Genomic DNA, 10,464 nt, shown 5'->3' with positions numbered 1-10,464 from the left:
TTATAAAGATGTGGTGCTTATGATATATAATTCTTTCCCTTTGATTGTACCTTTCTAGATATTTGGTAAGTGCTTCATGTTTGCAACCTGCAGGGATATATGGCACACTTTCTACTATTTCCTTACAAAATTTACATCAATCAATAAGTCTAGACCCTGTGAGGAATGCCTTGTATAATTTCTGGTAATAATGGCTATTTTTGTGTTGATATCATAACCCTACCCCTTCAACATTTCTATAGACTAATCTGTTTGATTCATCTAGGAGTTTAGCACCAAAAAGGAAGAAGAGATATGGGGCAATAGCTATGGGAAATTGATGGATCAAGTGAAGGATCTTTGAGGATAGTGGAGACATGGCATGATTTTGGGGAGCAGGAAAACAGCCCCTAGACACAGAGAAAATGAAGACAAGTGAGAGCTGGGATGATAGAAGAAGCAATAAGAGATAGAATGGGACCACTTGTGAATATAGCATGGTTGGCCTTTTAAGGAGAAGAGCTTCCTCATTATGTGACACAGGGGTGAATGCAAAGATGGTAGCAGAAGGCGTCTGGGTAATACAAGATGAGGAAGGCAGAAGATGGAATTCTTGGTGAACTCAATTTTTTTTTTCTAGTAAATATAAGGCTAAGTTCTTAGCTGTGAGACTGGGGAGGGAGAACCATGAGAAAGTTTGAGGAGTGATGAAAAAGTTTGGAGAATGGTTGTGGTAGCTAGGAGAGTGAGTTAATTAGGGAGATAGAAAAGTGATTTTTAGCAGTGAGGGCCAAGCTGAGGTTTATGACATAAATTTGTAGTGGACCTACATGGTTTTGTGGTTTTCTCCAGTTTCATTCAGTGGTACATATGTAAGAGCACAGGCAGCAGTAAATAGGAATGATCCATGGTTGAAATTTTGCAAAGCAAGTTGAGAGATTATAAAGGAATAAGACACTCAAGAAAAGAGTACAGTATAGGGTTGAACTGGTTCACAAGAGGGTTAAGATGGGGAAAGAAGGAAAATGTAGGTAGTGCTGGGGTGGTGGTCTGGGAAAGAACTGGCAATCATGGTTTTGACAAAACAAACAAAAAAACAGGTATTAGTTTTCAAGGCAGAAAGAAAAGTAGAATAACAATAGTTTGTGATCAGATAAGGGTATTTTAGAGTTCATGAACATGGAAATGGTACATTTGAGGGTGATAACAAAATCAAGGGTACAACCAACTTTGTATATAGCTGAAGTAGGTTGGAAGAGTAGGTCAAGACAAATAATTGTTAGGAATTATGAGGTTAGGGTGTTTGATGGAGTCTCAATATGTAAGGTGAAGTTTAGGTTATTGGGAGATGGTTGTATAGGGAGAGCCTGGAGGAGCTCTTAGGGCTTTACATATTTACATAAGGAAACAAGTTCTTGGAGCTGAAAGATTAGTCTTACTCTCCTCCCAAGGAAGGAGACCAGGCTAGAGATTTAATGGAATGAGCTTTCTCTTTCCTGGAAAGGGAAATCCTGTTACTCAATGCAATGGTGCTTTTTCTCATCCAGTGGGTGTCAGGAGAACAAGCATGATGGAATGGTGGAGGTAACCCTGGATTTTGCCAACTGAGCACAAGTGGTGTAAGATCCTATAGCTCTAGAAAGGCTTGAAGAACCATAAATCTCTCCTCTTAAGACAAGTCCAGTGAAACAAAGTTTGTCTCAGCACTGGGGTAGCTACTAGGTGATGACGCTTATTTATTTTGTTCAGTGGAGGGAGTAGCCACACCAATGAAACTGAAAGTCCTTGTAGTACTGAATAGCTCAAATAATCATAATTCATATTTCTATAGGTCTTTCAGGTTTGCAAAGCATTGTATAAAATTATCTCATCTGGTTCTCAAAACAACCTGTTTGATACATCCTATAATCAGCTTCATTTTTGTAGATGAGAAATGTGTTCTCCCTATGACCCTTAATCATTGTGATGCTATTTTGTCATCTGTAAAATTCAGGAATTTGATGAGATGGTTTATGAGGTCATTTCCAGCATGAAATTGTGGACCCTCTGAAGGTCAGAGACCTTTCCCTAGATCACACAATAGTAAATAGTCTCATGGATATTTAGAAGGATTAATGGGTGGGCTTTCAATTAGGTTTCCATAAAACCTGCCTCACTGATAAATTAATTAATAACCTTACAGGTACTGCAGCTTTTTAATGAGGGTCTCCTAGTTATATGAAAAATATAGCTCACTGACTTGTGATCTGACAAAATACTATGTAGTTATAAGTGGGTAGGTGAGTGAGTGGGTATGGGTGAGGGAAAAGAGATTCTGAAAAGACAGTACAAAGTTGGTACTTTTTGGCAGAATCAGATGCCTGCCTCTAAGCAGAGTAAAACCCTGGAAAGCTTTCTGTTCCTGCAATGAGAAAATTATCTAAGACATGGTGTTGCTATTCATTTTGTACCATTTGTGTGCGTGTGCATGTGTGTTTTAATTTTATAGACAGGCAGAAGATTTTTTTTTTAATTTCATCTTTTCTTTGGGGGGATATCTTGGAGAAGGAAGGTGAGAAAAGGGAACTGTAAATCTAAGCGGAAAGTATAAGAAAAGAAGGAAGGAAAGATTTGAAAACTGGGTGCTCCAGTAGTAAAATCAAATTGAAACTTGCTGAACCAAAGACCATAGAAAGACTTCATTCATTTTTCTCAAGTAAAAGCAATAGTAAATATTTTATTCCAAGTATGATTGTACTGAAAATATGGGTTTGGGGGAAAAACAGTTTCATACTGATTATAGGTAACTATACCCTTTGGAAAAGTTTATAAGGTTTTTATTTTGGAAGAGAATGGTCAGTAAAGATTGCTAATAGTTTTCTGCCCTCCCTGCTCTCCCTGAACCACCCACCCAGGATAGCAGGTGCAGACCTGACAAATGACATTCTCTTCCAGGAGAAGTTTCTTTGGAAGATTCTTTTCTGATGAGAGCAGAACTTGCTATTTAAGGTTCTACTTTCATAAAGTAATTTCAGGTTTAAAAAGTTAATCTGAATTTGCTTTCATATTATATATAAATTGTACACATGCATTACATATAATTCAATATATTGCATATACATGCATATTTATACATGTTTTACATATATAATATGCAAACTCAATTTTATATATGTGATATACAAATAAAAATTCCTATATTCAAATGTATACATACATGTTTACAAATGCATATACCAATACATATATGTGTGCATACAACTCATATGTGTATATATGTAATATATGTTTGTATGTGCCTTTATATTATGTGTTATCTCCTTTATTAAAATATTAAGGTCATTGAGGGCAGAGATTATTTTGTATTATATTTTATGTTCATAATCTAGAAATGTCTGACACAGTGTAGATATTTAATAAATGCTTGTGGATGGACATGAGAATCATTAGGAGTATAGTGTTAGAGGGGGCAGCTAGGTGGGGCAGTGGATAAAGCACCAGCCTGGGATTAAGGAGGACCTGAGTTCAAATTCAGCTTCAGACACTTGATACTTACTAGCTGTGTGATCCTGGGCAAGTCACTTAACCCTCATTGACTGGCAGAAAAGAAACTAACAAAAAACAAGCAAACAAACAAACAAACAAAAAGGAGAATAGTGTTAAGGTTGAAGAGGAAATTATAAATTATTTAGTTCAACCTCCTCTGATTGGTAAGAGAACAGTGCCAGAGAGTTAAAATATACATGTGTGTCACACAGATGGTTAATGTCAGAAGTATTATTTGAATCCAAGTCCTCTGACCCCAGATCCTGTACACTTTCTATTGTACCATGCTGCCTGCTGCCATTAAAGTAGTATAGATGAAGACAAAGTCACTGCATAGCATGATTAAACTCAAGAGAGGTCATGGTTCAGGGAGAGACATGCAGAACATAAGAGCAAGCATGATAGGAAATTCTGTGGCCCTATACTCAGTCCACTGACTGAGTATAGCTTTATCCAGTTTTTAATAGGTATACCTGATATTTTTCTCCAACAAAAGTGTATTTTCCATTCTAGATGGGATTGTGAGGTAGCAGAAGAGGCAAGTGGAAACCCTTCTAGCCTCTTAAGAGACTTCTCATTAAGTATACTTATTATAATATTGATGTTTGGCCTACAAAGATAACATTCTTTATCCTGAAGAAGGATTCAGTTTTATGAGTGTAAGGCTACTTAAATCAAGATAGAGTAGCATGTGTTGAAACCCATAGCCTCTCTGTACTTATTTTATATTGAAGATGAGAGGCTGAAATCTGTTTTATGTTCTTCAGAATTAGGAATGGCTTTTGGGCTATTGAAAGCTTGCCAAGGCAGCCCTCATGGATGGAGGCAAATTATGGGCAAAATTTATGGGTGCTCTTGACCTCTACTGTGAGTAGTGGAATCAGTGAGAGTTATTTAACACTGGCATATATATATATTCATTTTGGAAAAAAATTATAAGACTTCAAAGGCTTCATTTTAGTTTTCTGTTAAAAAATTCTGGAAAAATTTAGTAAAAAATTTCAACTACATTAATTAGACAAATTTCTTCTCCAATGAGGTAAGCTCATTACAATGCAATAGCTTTAAATGAAAATGCTTTTGGGTTATTAAGTATCAAATCATGTGTGTGTGTGTGTGTGTGTGTGTGCCCTTCTGAATATTATATACCTAGGCTTAAAAAGTTTGATTGCTTTGAGGCAGTTAAATGTTCACAAATATCTTAAACCTAAACTACTAAACTTAATTTATTCCAGATTCATGGATTCATTTAGATACGAACAAAGTGGATTTCTTTTGCTGATTTTTGTCAAGTGAAGTGGATTACGTGCATGGAATAAAGATGATTTTTCATAGCATGGATAGAGGAATGACTGGGGGAGGCAGAACGTACATGGATAATCAAGTTTAAATCTTAGTCCAGTATATTTAAAAGTAATACAACCAGAGTCAGTGTGTTAATGTAATAGTAGCTTGAAATAATCAACAGATCAAGGAAATGAATATATGACCATACTACATAAGGTCACATTATACATACATAAGTATATCCACACATTTATACACATATATACATTAATACATACAAATATACAGTCATTAATACATCCATATGAGAGTCAGAGACAGGGAAAGAGTGAATATTACAGATACATCTTAAGTGACTAGGATATGAATGCTTGCAATGAATAGATCATTATAAAAGTTAGAATAGACCTAAATTTGGAAGCTAAATATTGCAAGCAATGAGGAAAAATAGATATGTTATTTCAGTGATGGTGGCCTTCTGGATTATTCTATCCATTGCAGAAAAGAGTATGTAATTGTCATTTCAGGTGGTCCAATAATTTTCAAATTATCTCTCCTGGATCTATTTTCCAGGTCAGCTGTTTTTCCAAGGAGATATTTTACATTGCCCTCTATTTTTAAAAATTCATTTGGATTTGCTTTATATTGTCTTGATATCTCATGAAATAATTAGCTTCCATTTTCTCAGTCCTAATTCTTAAGCAATTATTTTCTTCAGAAAGCTTTTGTATCTCCTTTTCCATTTGGCTTTTCAAGCTCTTGACTATTTTTTCATGACTTTCCTGCATCACTCTAATTTCCCTTTCCATTCTTTTCTCTACCTCTCTTACCTTATCTTCAATGTCCTTTTTGAGCATTTCTATGGCCTGAGACCAATGCATATTTTTCTTGGAAACTTTGGATGTAGGAGGTTTGACTTTGTTATCTTCTTCTGAGGGTGTATTTTGATCTTCCTTGACACCAAAGAAACTTTCTAGGGTCAGCATCTTTTTCTGTCTGCTCATTTTGCTAGCCTATTTCTTGACTTTTAACTCCTTCTTAAAGTGGGGTACTGCTTCCAGGGTGCACTTTCCCAAGCTTCAGGGAGTTCTAGGTGATATGATTTAAGGAGAGGCAGGTTCTGCAAGTCCCTGGCCTGTGTTCTGGCCTGTAAGTAACCACAGGTCTACTTGCTGTTTAACACAGGAACAGATTTTTTTTTTCACTGTGGTTGCAAGCTCAGGCATACACTGCTACTCAAGACTGCTTTCTGGTTCTAAGCACAGGCAACACATCAGAGTTCCATCTCAGTGCCATAAGAGACTCCTGTAATCTCCCCCTGGCCAACCACTCAACTCCCTCACAAGCCTGTTTTCTGATTTCTGGAAATAGCCACTACTTCAGCTGATTTCAAGGTTCTGGAGGCCTGATTTTCTGGGTGTGCATCAGGGTCTGCACAATGTGACCTAGATCTGCACTCCATACCTAAACACACTTAGGCATGCCAACATGCCTAAACACACAACACATGCCAACACACTTAAACATACCATCATGTTCACACATGCCAACATGACTAAACATATTTTGACATGTCTGCACATGCGTAAACATGCCTATACACTGGGGGGGGGGGCAGAAAGGACATGGATTAAAAGGTTTAAATCTTAATCCAGTATGCTTATAAGTAAGACATAGTTATGTAAACAAGGGTTTGTTGTTGTGAGGAATAATGAGATAATATAGATAAAGTGCTTTGTGAAGTTTAAGCATTATGAAAATGTCTCTTATTAATACTTGTGTGACCTCTGGTGCCTCTCTTTCCCTTAGTTTATAAAAGTTAGAAGAAACCTAAATTTGAAAGGTAAATATTACAAGCAATGAGGAAAAATAGATGTTATTTCAGTGATGGTGGAATTTTAGATTACTCTATCCATTACAGAAAAGAGTATGTAATTAAGGAGGGGCATGTTCTGCACTTCCCTGGCCTGTGCTCTGGTCTATAAGTAACCATTTTCAGGTAGTCCAAATTATCTCTCCTGTATCTATTTTCCAGGTCAGCTGTGCCTATGCCCCTCCCTCACAACAACACACCTAACACCTACACATGCCAGTGTGCCTAAACACCCCTAAACATGTCTAAACATCCCAATACACCTAAACACACCTACACATACCAACATGCCTAAACATCCCAACACACATAAACACACCAACACACCTAAATATTCCAACCTGCCTAAACACTCCGTACAACATGCCTAACAGGCCAATACATGCCAACATGCCAATTCAGTCAAGACACCCAAACACACCAATGTATGCCAACATGCCTAAATATGCCAACACACCTAAACAAACCAATCAAAGTCCAATCTGTTAGTGCTGGTAGACTTTGATTCAAAGCAAATTGCAGCACATGGAAAAGCATGTAGGTGTGGATAAGCCATAGATTCCTGACCAGAGAAGGGAAACGTCATCAGTTCTTGATTATTCCCCCGTAGGTGATCTAAAATAACATCAAGAAACCAGGGAATTGAATCTACCATGGAAAGACCTGTTCCCCTAAGCCATGATGAAGCTGGAGAGTCAGAAGGTGATACATGGTGCAACAAGTGGATGTGTAATAACAGTAAAGCTGTTGTAGCTTTGCCATCAGAAACAAATGAGCTGTCCCACCAACTTGGTTTTCTAAGTCATGCAAGAAATGTCTCAGGAAGCACAGCTGACATATTTATTGATAGTTTACAAAGGATCATGATTAATGATGATGAAAACCAGTCACTTTTGTACCTTTCACAGTAACAACCAAAAACCCTCATTACATGGAAGTGCTGGAAATGAGAACAAAGAATCCAGTCCTTCTCTATAATAAATTTAGAAGTACCATGCTACCTTCAGAATCTCACAACTCACCTAGTTATTCCCCACAGAGAAAAGAGTCTCCAATTTCAATGGAAGAAAGGCAATTTAGGGATAAGAATCACTTGGATGATATCACAGCATCTAGGCTGCCACCACTTCACTACATGCCTACATAGTTGCTACCTATGGAAGAATCTTTAGCAATTCAGAAAAAGCAAAAACAGAATTATGAGGAAATTCAAGCCAAGCTCACTGCACAAAAACAGGCTGAAAACTAAATATTAAAATGCAGAGCTATAATCCTGAAGGTGATGCATCAATGAAGTACAGAGAAGTGAGGGATGAAGATGATTATCATTCTTCTGAGGATTAATCCTGAAGAAAGATGATTGATTAGCCTCTTAAATTCTTCAATTCTGAAGCCTTACTTCATTACATAAAATTCCTAGGCTCTGGAAAGTGTTTTATTTTTGCATTATTTAGACCAGCAGTAAAAAGTAGAAATTTACAGTGTGTATAAGAGTGCTGCTTAGACTGTGAACGATTTCATGGGGTGCTTGCTATTCAGAAAATTATAAAGATTTCTCTTAAGGATATGATAAATCTGTTTCTTCTGTTTATATAAAACAAACTTTTTTCAGCATAAAAAATGCCAGAAAAGGGACCTGGTGCTTCTTGGTAGCTTGCTTCATGTTAAGGACTCAATGTAGGCACCAACATTTGATGGTCCTAGCAAGCTAACCATCTGTCTCCTCCCTATTTTACCCTACACATTCAGCTAAAGGCAATACAGCTGTGAGCTGAGACAAGGTTGTCTCTTGTATAGCAAAGTGAAGTGCTAGGTTGATGCCATTATTTGGGCCTGTAAGACAATTTAGGGAAAAAAACAAGTTTAGATAAGTCATGCTAGGCTTATTTTGGTTATGCTTCCATGTCACCTGTCCTCTCAAGCCTCTCAAGATAGAGGCAGAGATAGAGAGTGTGTTAAGATAATGGATTTAGCAGATACTCAGGGGCCCACCTGGAGATTGATTTAAACTGATTTAATTGGAATTGACTGTTGACTGGATTAATGGCTGACTTCTAGTTAACTAGATTCTAAGCACACCTGGCTGGTACTTGAGAGTACTTAAGAAAGCATGGTTCTCAGAAGCAAACAATTTTGAACTTTGACCACCTTCTGGCCCAGTCAACAAATCAGCTTGAAGAACCTCCCATTTCTGGGAGGGGACAGGAAGGGGGAAGCTGAGTCTGTGCAGGGAGCTCACTCTCTTTTGGTTCCTGACATTGCGGTGGCAGCAGAAAACTTCACAGAGGAGTTGAGGAAAGGTAGGATTGCCAGGTGGTAGGAATTCTGTTCTCAATCTTTCTCTTTCTTTTACTATCTTTCAATAAACCCTTAAAAACCTAAACTTGTTTATCAGTGATTTTAGTCAGTTTTCTCCCAAAACTGGAGGGACAGATTAGAACCTACATTTAGAAATTTAAATTACACAATAGAGAATGGGAGACACAGAGAGAGAAATAGACCTTTATAACAGATTGGATATTGAAGGGATGAGCATTAGTGAGGAGTCCAAAATAATTCTTATGTTATAAGCCTGAGGGACTGGCATGATGATGTTGCCCTCTAAAGTAAATGAAAAAGTAGGAAGGGGGAGTCAGGAAAAAAGATAATGAGTTCTGTATTAGACATGCTTAATTTAAGATGTTGATTGGACATACAGTTTGAGATATAAGTAAAACAGTGGGAGATTTGTGAATGAAGGTTACTATAGAGGTTGGAAAAGTTACATTTGAGAATCATTAGCATGGAGTTGGCAATTAAATCCATAGGAGCTGATGAGATCACCAAGTGAAGCAATGTGGAAAGAAAAAAGAAGAGTTTCTAATACTGAACTTGGTGGAACACACATAACTAGAGTGTGTGATCTAGAAGAGGATCTATTGAAGGAGAATGAGAAGTAGTGGTCAGATAGGTAAGAGCAATACCAGGTAGAGTAGTGTCCTGAAAACTTAGAGAGAAGAGAGTATAAAGGAAGAGAAGGGATATCAATAGTAGCAAAGACTGCAGAGGCATCAAGGAGAAGGAAGATTGAGAAAAGGTCATTAGATTTGTCAGCTAAGAGGTCATTAGTAATATCAGAAAGAACAACTTTGTTGGAATGAGAAAGTTGCATGCTCAATTATAAAGCGCTAAAAAAGAGTGAGAGGAGAGAAAGTGGAGGCACCTATTATAGACAGCCTTTTGAGGAGTTTAATTACAAAGGGCAGAAGAGATATAGTTAATTGGAATAGATAGATTAATTGAGGGGTAAAGAGGAAATAGTGGGAGAAGGCATCTGTGTGATAAGACATGGGGAAGAAAGAAAAAGAGGGAGCTCATTGTGAATAACCTATTTTTTATGAAAAAAAACAGCAACAATGACACAAGGCCCTCAGCTGAGAGAGTGGGGAGAATTGTGGGAGGTTTGAAAAGAGATGAAAAGGCTTTGAAAATCCACTGGGGAGAATGGGGTAGTGAATTGAAAAAGGAAGTATAAAGTGATTCTCTAATAGCAGTGAAGACCCAGTTGAAGTTGTGTAACATGAATTTGTAATGAATACCGTCTTAATGATTGCATGATTTTCTCCATCTTAATTCATTTGCATAGGTGAAGGTGGTGAATAGTGGGAGTGATCCAAGGCTGAGGCTTGAAGGGCAGAATCAGGTACATGACAAAGAGGCTAGGGCTTCAAGAGAGGAGGACAATGTAGAGTTGAATTCATTCACCAAGGAGTCAAAGTGGGGAATAGAGGAGAGAGTTGCTACTGCATAGGGGATGGCTT

At 37.5% G+C, this 10,464-nt stretch overlaps 1 pseudogene; it reads left to right on the top strand.

Moving 5' to 3' along the window:
* The first annotated feature begins 476 nt into the window (after positions 1–476).
* Positions 477–8,008, top strand: LOC122755101 (annotated as a pseudogene).
* The last annotated feature ends 2,456 nt before the right edge of the window (positions 8,009–10,464 follow it).

The sequence above is a fragment of the Dromiciops gliroides genome, chromosome 4, assembly GCF_019393635.1.
Source record: "Dromiciops gliroides isolate mDroGli1 chromosome 4, mDroGli1.pri, whole genome shotgun sequence".
Classification (NCBI taxonomy): domain Eukaryota; kingdom Metazoa; phylum Chordata; class Mammalia; order Microbiotheria; family Microbiotheriidae; genus Dromiciops; species Dromiciops gliroides.
Note: the sequence above shows the minus strand (reverse complement) of the source record. Positions and strands in the feature narration are given on the sequence as shown.